This window comes from Mauremys reevesii, unplaced genomic scaffold, assembly GCF_016161935.1.
Source record: "Mauremys reevesii isolate NIE-2019 unplaced genomic scaffold, ASM1616193v1 Contig131, whole genome shotgun sequence".
In the NCBI taxonomy this organism is placed as follows: domain Eukaryota; kingdom Metazoa; phylum Chordata; order Testudines; family Geoemydidae; genus Mauremys; species Mauremys reevesii.
Window position 1 is genome coordinate 1 of NW_024100751.1, and position 10,198 is coordinate 10,198.

A 10,198-nucleotide genomic window follows, 5' to 3' on the forward strand; every position below is an offset into this window, starting at 1 on the left:
GCATCCTCTCTGCCCCTCCTTGTGCTTCCCACAGCAAGTCTGCCCAGGCAGGGTCCTAGAGAAGCCAGAGTGGTCCTGCACCCCACTTCGCAGTCAGATGGGACTCTTAGCCAGCCAGTGCAAAATAGAGGTTTATTAGATGACAGGAACACGGCCCTAAAACAGAGCTTGTAGGTCCAGGAGAACAGGACCCTTTAGCCGGGTCCATTTTTTTGGGGGGGTGCAGTGAGCCAGAGCACCCACATCTGCACTTCACCCCTTTCATCCCCAGCCAGCTCCAGTAAATGGAAACTCTCCAGCCCCTGCTCTCTGGCCTTTGTCTCTTTCCCGGCCAGGAGGTCACCTGATCTCTTGTTCTCCAACACTTTAGCATCCCCTTGCAGGGGAAGGGGCCCTCGCCATTAGCTGCCCGGAAACAGTGTCAGCCATTTATGCAACACTGGCCTTTATCCCACCACCTAGAGACTTAAGAAATGCAGAGGGGAAACTGAGGCACCCCTACAGTATTCAGAGGAAACATTAAGAACAGTCCCACTTTGTCACAGTGAGAGTTGAGAGTCTGTGGAAGCTCCTCTCTGTGAAATCAACCACCCCAGACAGTGTGGGTCCTTCAGAGGCCTGAGGGTGCTGATCCGGCTTTGCGGCGCTACCCAGGGCTGTCCCATCCTGGCTCATTCCCAGGAAGCTGGGAATGTGAGTGGTGGAGCTGCTGGCTCTGGGCATCTCCCTTCCCAGCACGAGATTGCCTTGTGGCGGGTAAGCTCACCCCAGGAGCTGCCATTTGTTGGCCTCTTCACAGAGTGCTGGAGTCTCAGCCACTCCAGATTGGGGGAGGCCAGCTGTGAATTTGGAGCCAGATCCGGTTTGGATCTGAATCGCCGGTGCTGTGGAGCTGCTCAGGATGGGGAGCCAGCTCCTGCTCCACACCATAGCACAGCGTGCCACTTCAGCCAGCCACCTGCCAGGCTCTGGCAGCGCCCAGTGTGGAACTGCAGCTGGGCCCTCCAGAGCCGAGCTGCTCCTCCTCTCTGCTGGCCAGCCAGCCGCAGCTCCTCAGCACCTGCCCGCTCAGCCCCACCTCAGTGCGCCTGCCTCCCAATCTCCTCCCTGGCGCTGCACTCACCCTCTGCACCTGGCATGTCAGCACCAGCGGGGCCGGGAGCCAAGCGCCCTGGGAGCCATTTGTAAGGGGGCTGAGTCCTCCTGTGCTGGGCTCCAGCCAATCCACAAGCCAGAACTGGCCTTGTGACTCCCAGAGCAGCTTATATCAGTCTCACAGCAGCAGCTCAGTCTGCTCAACATCACCCAGGGCCAGGAACTTGCCCTGCCTGACAAAGGCAACAGTCTGAGACCCAGGAGACCCATGGTCATTTCCCAGCTCTGACACAGATACTCCATGGCCTCGGCAAGTCCCTTATTCCTCTGTGCCACAGTTCCTGTCTGTTCAGTGGGGGTAGTAGCCAGGCTCTGCCCTGCAGGTGGTTAGATTAAATGCACCGAGGTTGGGCAGTGCTCTGATGACATGGGGATGAGGGCCAGGATGGTGCCTAATACAGACCAAAAGCAAGGGGGAGCTACAGAGCCGGTGGTGAGAGGGTTTTGGCCTTTGACAATCTGCTCTGGGTGCCTGGGCTGTCAGACCCTAGCCAGCCACTGGCATTGCCAGACTTCCTGAGCTATGGTGCTGCTGCTTTCCTGCTTCTAGGAGTCACTGCCTTCCTGGGCTGAGACCCCGCAACAATCATCTCCTGGGCTGCTGTGGCACTGAGTGGCTAGCAAGGCCTGAGACTCAGCTGGGGGGGCTGCTCTAAAGCATGGGCTGGGAGCTGGAGGAGGAGAGAGTTCGGGAACCCCCGGTCTGTACTGTCATGAGGAGGAGGAGCCGGGATGGAAGTGATTCTTCCACTCAGGGATCCATCCGCAACCTCCTGGCTTCAGCTGCATGGACGCAGGGAGGGCTCTGCCTGGGGTCTGCAGGAGCTGGGACTAGACAAGTCCAGCAGTCCCTTCCAGCCGAACGTCTGTGACTGTGGGGAGCGGAAGGTCCCTCCCATGACCCTGGTGGGGAAGGACAGGCTCTTAAACCCTGCGAGGCCAGAACTAGTCTGGGCTGGGGCATCCCATGGCTGCGGAGTCACACACTGGCTGGCTTGTGACTCGCCTGCCCATTGTGACATGCCCTGCTGGCTGGCACAGCCTCATCCCCTCACTGCCAGGCTTGGCCTGGCAGAGCGAGAGCCGCACGTGCTGCTGAGGAACGCTGAGCCAGCTGCTTCAGCCTGCCACCGCAGCAGAAAGTGGTGGACCATATACACACCGGCTTTTGCCCACCCCTGACTCCAGGTAGGAGAATCTTCTATTGGCCACCTCTGCTCAGCCACTGCCATGATGGGGCCAGGTAAGTGTCCAGACAGGGAGGCAGCTGGTGGCCAACTTGGTCCATGTGGCAGTGATGAAAGGCAAATGGGAAGAAGCATGAGAGGTGAGGGAGCTGAGAGTCTGTGGGAAGCTCCTCTCTGGTGAAATCAACCACCCCAGACGGTGCGGGTCCTCGCAGGCCTGGGGTGCTGATCTGGGCTTTGCGCGCTATCCGATGCTCTGATCCTGGCTCATTCCCAGGCAGCTGCGAGCGTGAGTGGTGGAGCTGCCGGCTCTGGGCATCTCCCTTCCAAGCACGAGATTGTCTCTGGGGGAAGCCCACCCCAGGATCTGGTGTTTGTTGGTCTCTTCCACAGAGCGCTGGAGTCTCAGCCGCCTGGATCGGGGGAGGCCAGCTGTGAATTTGGAGCCTGATCTAGGTTTGATCTGAATCCGCCAGTGTTATGGAGCATTCAGCTGTGGGGAGCTAGTTCCCGCCCGCGCCACATCACAATGTCCCACTCCTGCCTCCCCAATCTCCTCCCTGGCTCTGCACCTCGCCCCCTGCACCTGGAATGTCATTAGCGAGCTAGGCCTGACCACCTCCATCACCTTTGCTGACCCCATCACTTCCATAGGGAATGGCACTGAGGATGCCAGGGGAACAGGCATTCTCAGGTTGCCAGGAGCCATTGTTCTATTTACCAAGACAGTCCGATGCCAGGACAGTGCCCCTGAGCTCTGGACAGGGCTAGGGCTGCATTAGGACACTCACTGTGCAGCTGCTGGAGAGTCAGCAGGAGACATTGAGTGAGGAATAGAGCCCCCCAGAGCAGGGGCCATTTAGGAGACCCATCATGGGGGGAATCAGGCCTGGGATGCTTTCCAGCGGCTGCTGCCACCCAGGCCTTGGAGAGATGAGCCGTGAAACCCCCAGAAAGCGTGGCCCCTGGCACACAGCTTTGTAGCACTGGGACCCCAGACACATGAGCCGCCATCCAGCAGGGCCTTGGGCCAGCCCCACCCTCTCCCACTGCCCCACTCTGGGAGGCCAGGGAACAGTTCACAACTTTGCAATGACCAGCTGCAGGGATCCTGGCGGGCCCTGGGATGGTTTTAGCAGCATTTTCAATGTTTGGGAAAAGTGAGATCTGTGCAATAGGCAACGTTGTTCCATCTGGGCACAAGCCAGCTCCTGTGCCCCAGAGAGCTCTCTCAGCTCACACTGAACCAGGGACAAAGGGGGCAAGAGCTTGGAAGAGAAGGTGCCAGCCTGGGACCCAGGAGACCCATGGCCATTTCCCAGCTCTGCCAGAGATAGTCTGTGTAGCCTTGGGCAAGTCCCTTATTCCCTCTGTGCCACAGTTCCCTGTCTGTTCAGTGGGGGGTAGCAGCCAGGCCCTGCCCTGCAGGGGGTGGTCAGGATAAATGCAATTGAGGTTGGGCACGTTGGAAGAGAAGGTACCAGCCTCTCTGCTGCTCTCCCACCTTCTGCTCCTGCCCTTCACGGGGGTGAGCAACTCCTGCTGCTCACGAGCCCGCCCCAGCTGCCCCACCCCCCTGGCCTCGCCCACCTGGGAACTGCCATGGCCCCAATATTCCTGGGGAAGGGATTAGGTAATTTCCTGGGCAGGAAGAATCCTGAGTGGCTGGATCCAGCCTGTCTGCTGTGCAGCCAGAACCAGCAGAAGGAGAGGTGGAGTGACCCAGGAGGCCGCTTGGCCTGCGGGATGGGGTGCTGGCTGGGCATAAGGAGACCTGGGTTCTAATCCTGCCTGTCCTGCTGACTGGCTGGGTGACTTTGAGCACATCCCTTCACTTGTTTCCTGCTGGCTGCCTTGGCTAGTTAGAGTCTGAGCCCTGTGGCCCAGGGATTGTCTGCAGCACCTGGTGCAACAGGGCCCTGATCTCAGCTGGCATCTGTAGGCGCTGGTGGAACAGAAATAATTGGGCTGGCCCTGATGCTGAACGGGCAGTCGCCTCGTCACCACAAGCAATGCCTTGTCCTGGCTTCTGCAGGATGGCTGAGGAAGTCCCCAAGGCCCCTCAAAGCCCATCCGTGCCTGGGAGGAGACGGAACCTCCCAACGGAAGAGTTGGCGAAAGAGCCCACAGCGGAAGCAGGAGCTGTGTGTGCCTCAGCCCTTCCGTGCCGGTGAGTGGGCGCCCTGGGTGGGCGGAGGGGCTGCAGAAATGGCCGGGCCATGGCCCTGCATTGCGGTGGGGCTTGGCCCTCTGGGGTTGGGTGGCAGGACTAGGGTGTCACTGGGGGGAGAAGGTCCATAGACCTTGTACTGCTCTGGGCTGCCATGAGATGGAGAGACAGGAAAACCCCGGCAGGGGAATGGCCCTCCTGCTGGCAGCAGCTGCAGCCTCTAGAGCTGATTGGGGCATTAGAAACGGCAGCTGAAGCATGGGGTGGAGACTGACTGAATCGCCCACCCTGATCTGTCACGCTGCAGGGTTGGAAGATATTTTCCACCCGCGAAGGGGCTACTTGGTGCAGGGTGGGTTGTTAAAGCCTAGGATTGCAGGGCACCGCCAGAGCATAAGATGCCCCTGGTGTTGCAGCCCCATCTGCTGGCTCCTTTGTTGCATGTCCCAGCACAGGGCATTTGGGGGAGTGTTGACGATGGGAGCCCAGTGCCTGCCCAGGTTACACCCGATGGCTCTGGCTGGCTGTTGGTGCCAGGAGAGGCAGTCAGAACAAGCAGAACGGGCAGGCTCTGGGTCCCCATCTCTCACACAGACTGGGCAACTGTTCCTCTCCTACACGAGGACCAGACCACCCACTGCCAGTCCTCTGCCCTCCAGCAATGGCCTGGAGAGTTGGGACACCACTCATGGCCTGACATCATCCCTCCTTCCAGATGTGACGCCCCAAATCCCCAGACTGAGCCTGCATGCTGGGCGGGAAGTGGGTGGCTGTTGGGAACCAGGGTTTGACTGGATCTTTGCTGGGCTGGGCAGCAAAGAGGTGGGAATCCAGGAATCGCTGTGCCAGACCCTGCTGTGCATCGGGCTGCTCTGCTGGGGCGGAGTGAGGGGTAAGGGTTTTCTAAGATCTCTGTCACCCAGCCTGCAGCTTGGCAGACCCAGGTATTACCACCGCTCTGTCTTTGATCAGATTCACCAGTCTATTGTAACGCCTGCTTGAGGAGGCTAGACTGGGAGCACAAAGAGGCCCTGACTACATCAACGCCTTTCTAACGAGCAATGAACAGGTACTAAGAGCCCTCCTCTGACCTGTCAGCTAGTGCCCTGTCCACATGCACCATCCGCCTCTTCTCCGGGAGACGATGGATTCTAAGGCCAGATGGGACCACTGTGACCTCCTGTAGAACACAGGCCAGAGACCAGCCCCTAATAATTCCTGTTTAAACTAAAGCATCTTAAAAATGTCCTGCCTTGAGTTACAAAAGGTCACCCACCATGCCACTTACTCAGTTGTTCCAATGGTCTATTACTTTCTCAGTTAAAAACGTACATTTCAGTTCTCTGAATTTGTCTACTTTCAATTTCCAGCCCCTTTGAGGTGCCACCTGATGTATCGGGATACCACTGAGCCCGCCTGTTCTGTTCAGCCTGGGCCCCTTTACCTTGTCTTGCTGGGCTTGGGCAGGCCACCCAGAAGGGGGAAAAGTGGGGCAATTTGCACCAGGCCCCGGCCACGAGAGGCCCCCACGAGAATGCCGAGGCTCCTCCGCCTGCCCCCATCCCCGGCCAGCGCCGCACCGCCGCCTCCAGTGGCCCTGGACAGAGCTAAAGCAGCGTGGCTTGGGCGGCCTGAGCTCCTCCCACTTGGAGCCACGTGGTAAGGGCGGGGCCCGAGCGCCTCCCGCTTGAGCTGCATGGTAAGGGGGCGCCTGAGCACCTCCTGCTTGAGCTGCATGGTAAGGGGGCATGGCCTGAGCACCTCCTGCTTGAGCTGCATGGTAAGGGGGCGGGGCCTGAGCACCTCCTGCTTGAGCTGCGTGGTAAGGGGGCGGGGCTGAGCTCCTCCTGCTTGAGCTGCATGGTAAGGGGGCGGGGCTGAGCTCCTCCCACTCAGAGCTGCGTGGTAAGGAGGCATGGCCTGAGCACCTCCTGCTCAGAGCCACATGGTAAGGGGGCGGGGCTGTGAGCTCAGGTCCCGATGGAGCCAGGCTGCTGCAGTGCTGTCCAGGGGCCAGGAAAGCTCCTGGACGCGGCGCGCTCTGAGGCTCTGGGAGAGTGGGGAGGTGGGAGGCAGCATGGTAAGCCCTCTGAGCTGGACACCCTCCTGACAGGCCCCCAACCCTGAGCCCAGCTCCCACCCAGCCCTGGGCAACAGCAGCGCCACCCCAGGCAGCGCCGCCCATTGGCACCAACCATCACCATCCCCCAGCGACAGCCCATTATGTAATTGCAAATGTATATATACTGTCAAGGTTCCTTCCCCACTCTGAACTTTAGGGTACAGATGTGGGGACCTGCATGAACACCTCTAAGCTTAACTACCAGCTTAGATCTGGTTTTGCTGCCACCACTCCTAAATACTAACTCCCTTCCCTAGATAGTCTTGAGAAACTTCTTTACCAAGTCCCTGGTGAACACCGATCCAATCCCCTTGGATCTTAAAACAAGGAAAAATCAATCAGGTTCTTAAAAAGAAGGCTTTTAATTAAAGAAAGAAAGGTAAAACTCATCTCTGTAAAATCAGGATGGAAAATAACTTTACAGGGTAATCAGATTCATAGAGCCCAGAGGAACCTCTAGCCTTAGGTTCAAAATTACAGCAAACAGAGGTAAATCCTCTTAGCAAAAAGGAACATTTACAAGTTGAGAAAACAAAGTTAAACCTAACACGCCTTGCCTGGCTGTTACTTACAAGTTTGAAATATGAGAGACTTGTTCAGAAAGATTTGGAGAACATGGATTGATGTCCGGTCCTCTTAGTCCAAAGAGCTAACACCACCAAAACAAAGGGCACAAACAAAAGCCTCCTCCCGCCCCAAGATTTGAAAGTATCTTGTCTCCTTATTGGTCCTTTGGGTCAGGTGTCAGCCAGGTTACCTGAGCTTCTTAACCCTTTACAGGTAAAAGGATTTTAGTGTCTCTGCCAAGGAGGGATTTTAGAGTATTGTACACAGGAGGGAAGTTCCTTCCTTTATAGTTATGACACACACATTAAAGCATTGAATGTTTTAAAATCATGTATTTCGTGTATACCTCTACCCCGATATAACACTACCCAATATAACACGAATTCGATGTAACGCGTAAAGCAGTGCTCATGGGGGTGGGCTGACTCCAGTGGATCAAAGCAAGTTCGATATAATACGGTTTCACCTATAATGCGTAAGACTTTTGGCTCCACAGGACAGCGTTATATCGAGGTAGAGGTGTATTTTCAAATTATTAAAAATTAATTTTTGAATGTATTTCACTGGTTATTTTTTACATTTCCAAATACATGATACTATAGTATTGCAACTATTTTTTAATGGAAGGGGCTCCTGAAATTGCTTTGCCCCAGCCCCCCGAATCCTCTGGGCGGCCCTGGGCTCAGCTCACAAGCCACTTTCAGCCATACACTCAGGCAGGGCCACACCCAGCTGCAGAAAGACACAGACCCTGAGATCAGCTCTGGGAAGACTCAGCTGAAGGGGCTTGTCCCAGTACTCTGGTGCCCACCTCCTTGGAGTACAGACCCAAAGGTTTTATGAAATTTGACTCCTCCCTTGATGTGGAGAGAGGCATGCCCAACTCTTTGCCCCTCCCCCCAGTTACTAATTGTACAAACTGGGTTATGGTATAAACAAGAAATAAGATTCTTAACTACAAGAGGTAGATTTTAAGTGGTTCTAAGAGAGAGCAAACAGAACAAAGCAGATTACCTTAGTAAATAAACACAACATACAAACTAAGCTTTCCACACTAGATAGATATGATCTACACTAGCAAATCTGCAGGCTGGCAGATTCTTAAGATTCTTTGCTGTGCAGCTTGGATTTCCCAGGTTTTCTTACACAGGTTAGGAATCTCTTCAGCCTGAGACCATCACTTCTCATAGTTCAATCTTTGTCCTCAGGTGTTTCCAGGTGTCTTATTGCAGGAGCGTGAGGTCCCCGATGTCATTGTTCCCTTTATCTCCTCTTCCCACCTGCTGGAAAACTCTTTGCTGCGACCTGGGTCCAACAGTTCCCACTGTGTAGCGTTATCTCAAGAGGTTTCTATGTTGTTTGTGTGCATTTCCTCAAGAAGCCATTGTTTGGCATTTTTACTGTTGTATCTGATAGGCTGTTTTGAACCTCACAACGTGTTTCAGGAACACATACATAGCTGAACTTCATAACTGCACATACAGCGATAGGACATACAATCCAACGAGACATTAATGTCTAGCAGATAAAGACTTTTAAAATACCTTACAATATGTACTTTGTACAAAACATATCCTAATGACATGACAGTGGCGAATATTAGTGTCAGGTGTCCCACCCAGATGTTCCTCCCACTCTGTCAAGCCCCTGCTAACACTGTCTGGCTGCTTAGCTGCCATGTTGCAGTTCCTCTCTGACACCTACCCCGTGAGATCTGCTCCTCTCTGGTCCGGTTTCATACAGAGCTGCCCTGACCTCCCCAGATAGTCACTCCTGTTGCCGGATGAATGGCCTTCTGCCATTTGGCATATCAAAGCCTGAGCAGCACTGGGGAAGCTTGACATCTCTCCCACTGGCAGCTCCTTTCCACACTAACCTTCCTGTTTGTGTCTAATCTCTGCGGGCGAGGACGAGGCCAAGAACCTCAAGTTCTTGATTCCATCAGCAGCCTCAGAAGCCTGCCTGCTTTTATGGACCAAGTCCTGCTAGTAGAGAAGATAACGGTGAGTAAAACACACACTGGGGCTGTGTTACTTGGCGGGTTTAGTGACTGGCCTGGAGATCTTTGCAGATTTGTCGAACTTCAGCTGCCAATCATTGGATCGAGTCAGACTGAAGAGCCCATTATCCAGTATTTGCTTCCCCTGTAGGTACTTACAGACTGTCATCAAGTCACCCTGTAACTTTCTCTTTGTTAAGCTGAACTGATTGAGCTCCTTGAGTCTCTCACTATCAGGCATGTTTCCCAGTCCTTCAGTCACTCTTGGGGCTGTTCTCTGACCCCCCTCCAATTTATCAACATTCTCCTTGAATTGTGGGCACCGGACCTGGACACAGGATCCCAGCAGCGGTCGCACCAGTGCCAAATACAGAGGGAAAATAACCTCTCTAACAACTGGAGATTGCCCTGTTTGTACATCCTGGGATGGCATTAACCCTTTGGCCCCAACTTCGCACTGGGCGCCATGGGCAGCTGATTACCATGACTGCCAAGTCTTATCCAGAGTCACCGCTTCCCAGGTTAGAGCCCCCCATGCTGTGGGTGTGGCCTGCCGTCTTTGTTCCTAAACATATAACTGTATTGAAATGTAGATTGTTCCCTTGCACCCAGCTTCCCAAGTCACCAGGTCGCTCTGTGTACGCCAGTCTCCTGCCCAGAGCCCCAACACTCCGCAGTCAGTGCCCACTAGGGAACTAGCAACAAATCTGCTCCGTAGATTTGGAAAGTCTTTGCTCTCCAGCACCTGCAGAAAGCTTTCCAGAGCTAACCTCCCTTCCTGAACGTGGGACAGCGTGGGCTGGTGGGTGGTCCAGTGGGCTGGGCTCAGCACACCGGGTTCTACTCCCAGTTCTGCAGTAAGACCTGGGCAAGTCACTTCCCTCTGTGCCTCACCCCTCCCATGCCTTGTCTCGTCTAGTTAGCTCGTGAGCGAACTGGGGCAGGGACTGGTTCTCACTGTGTGTGTGCAGCACCGGGCACAAGGGGGCCTGATCTCA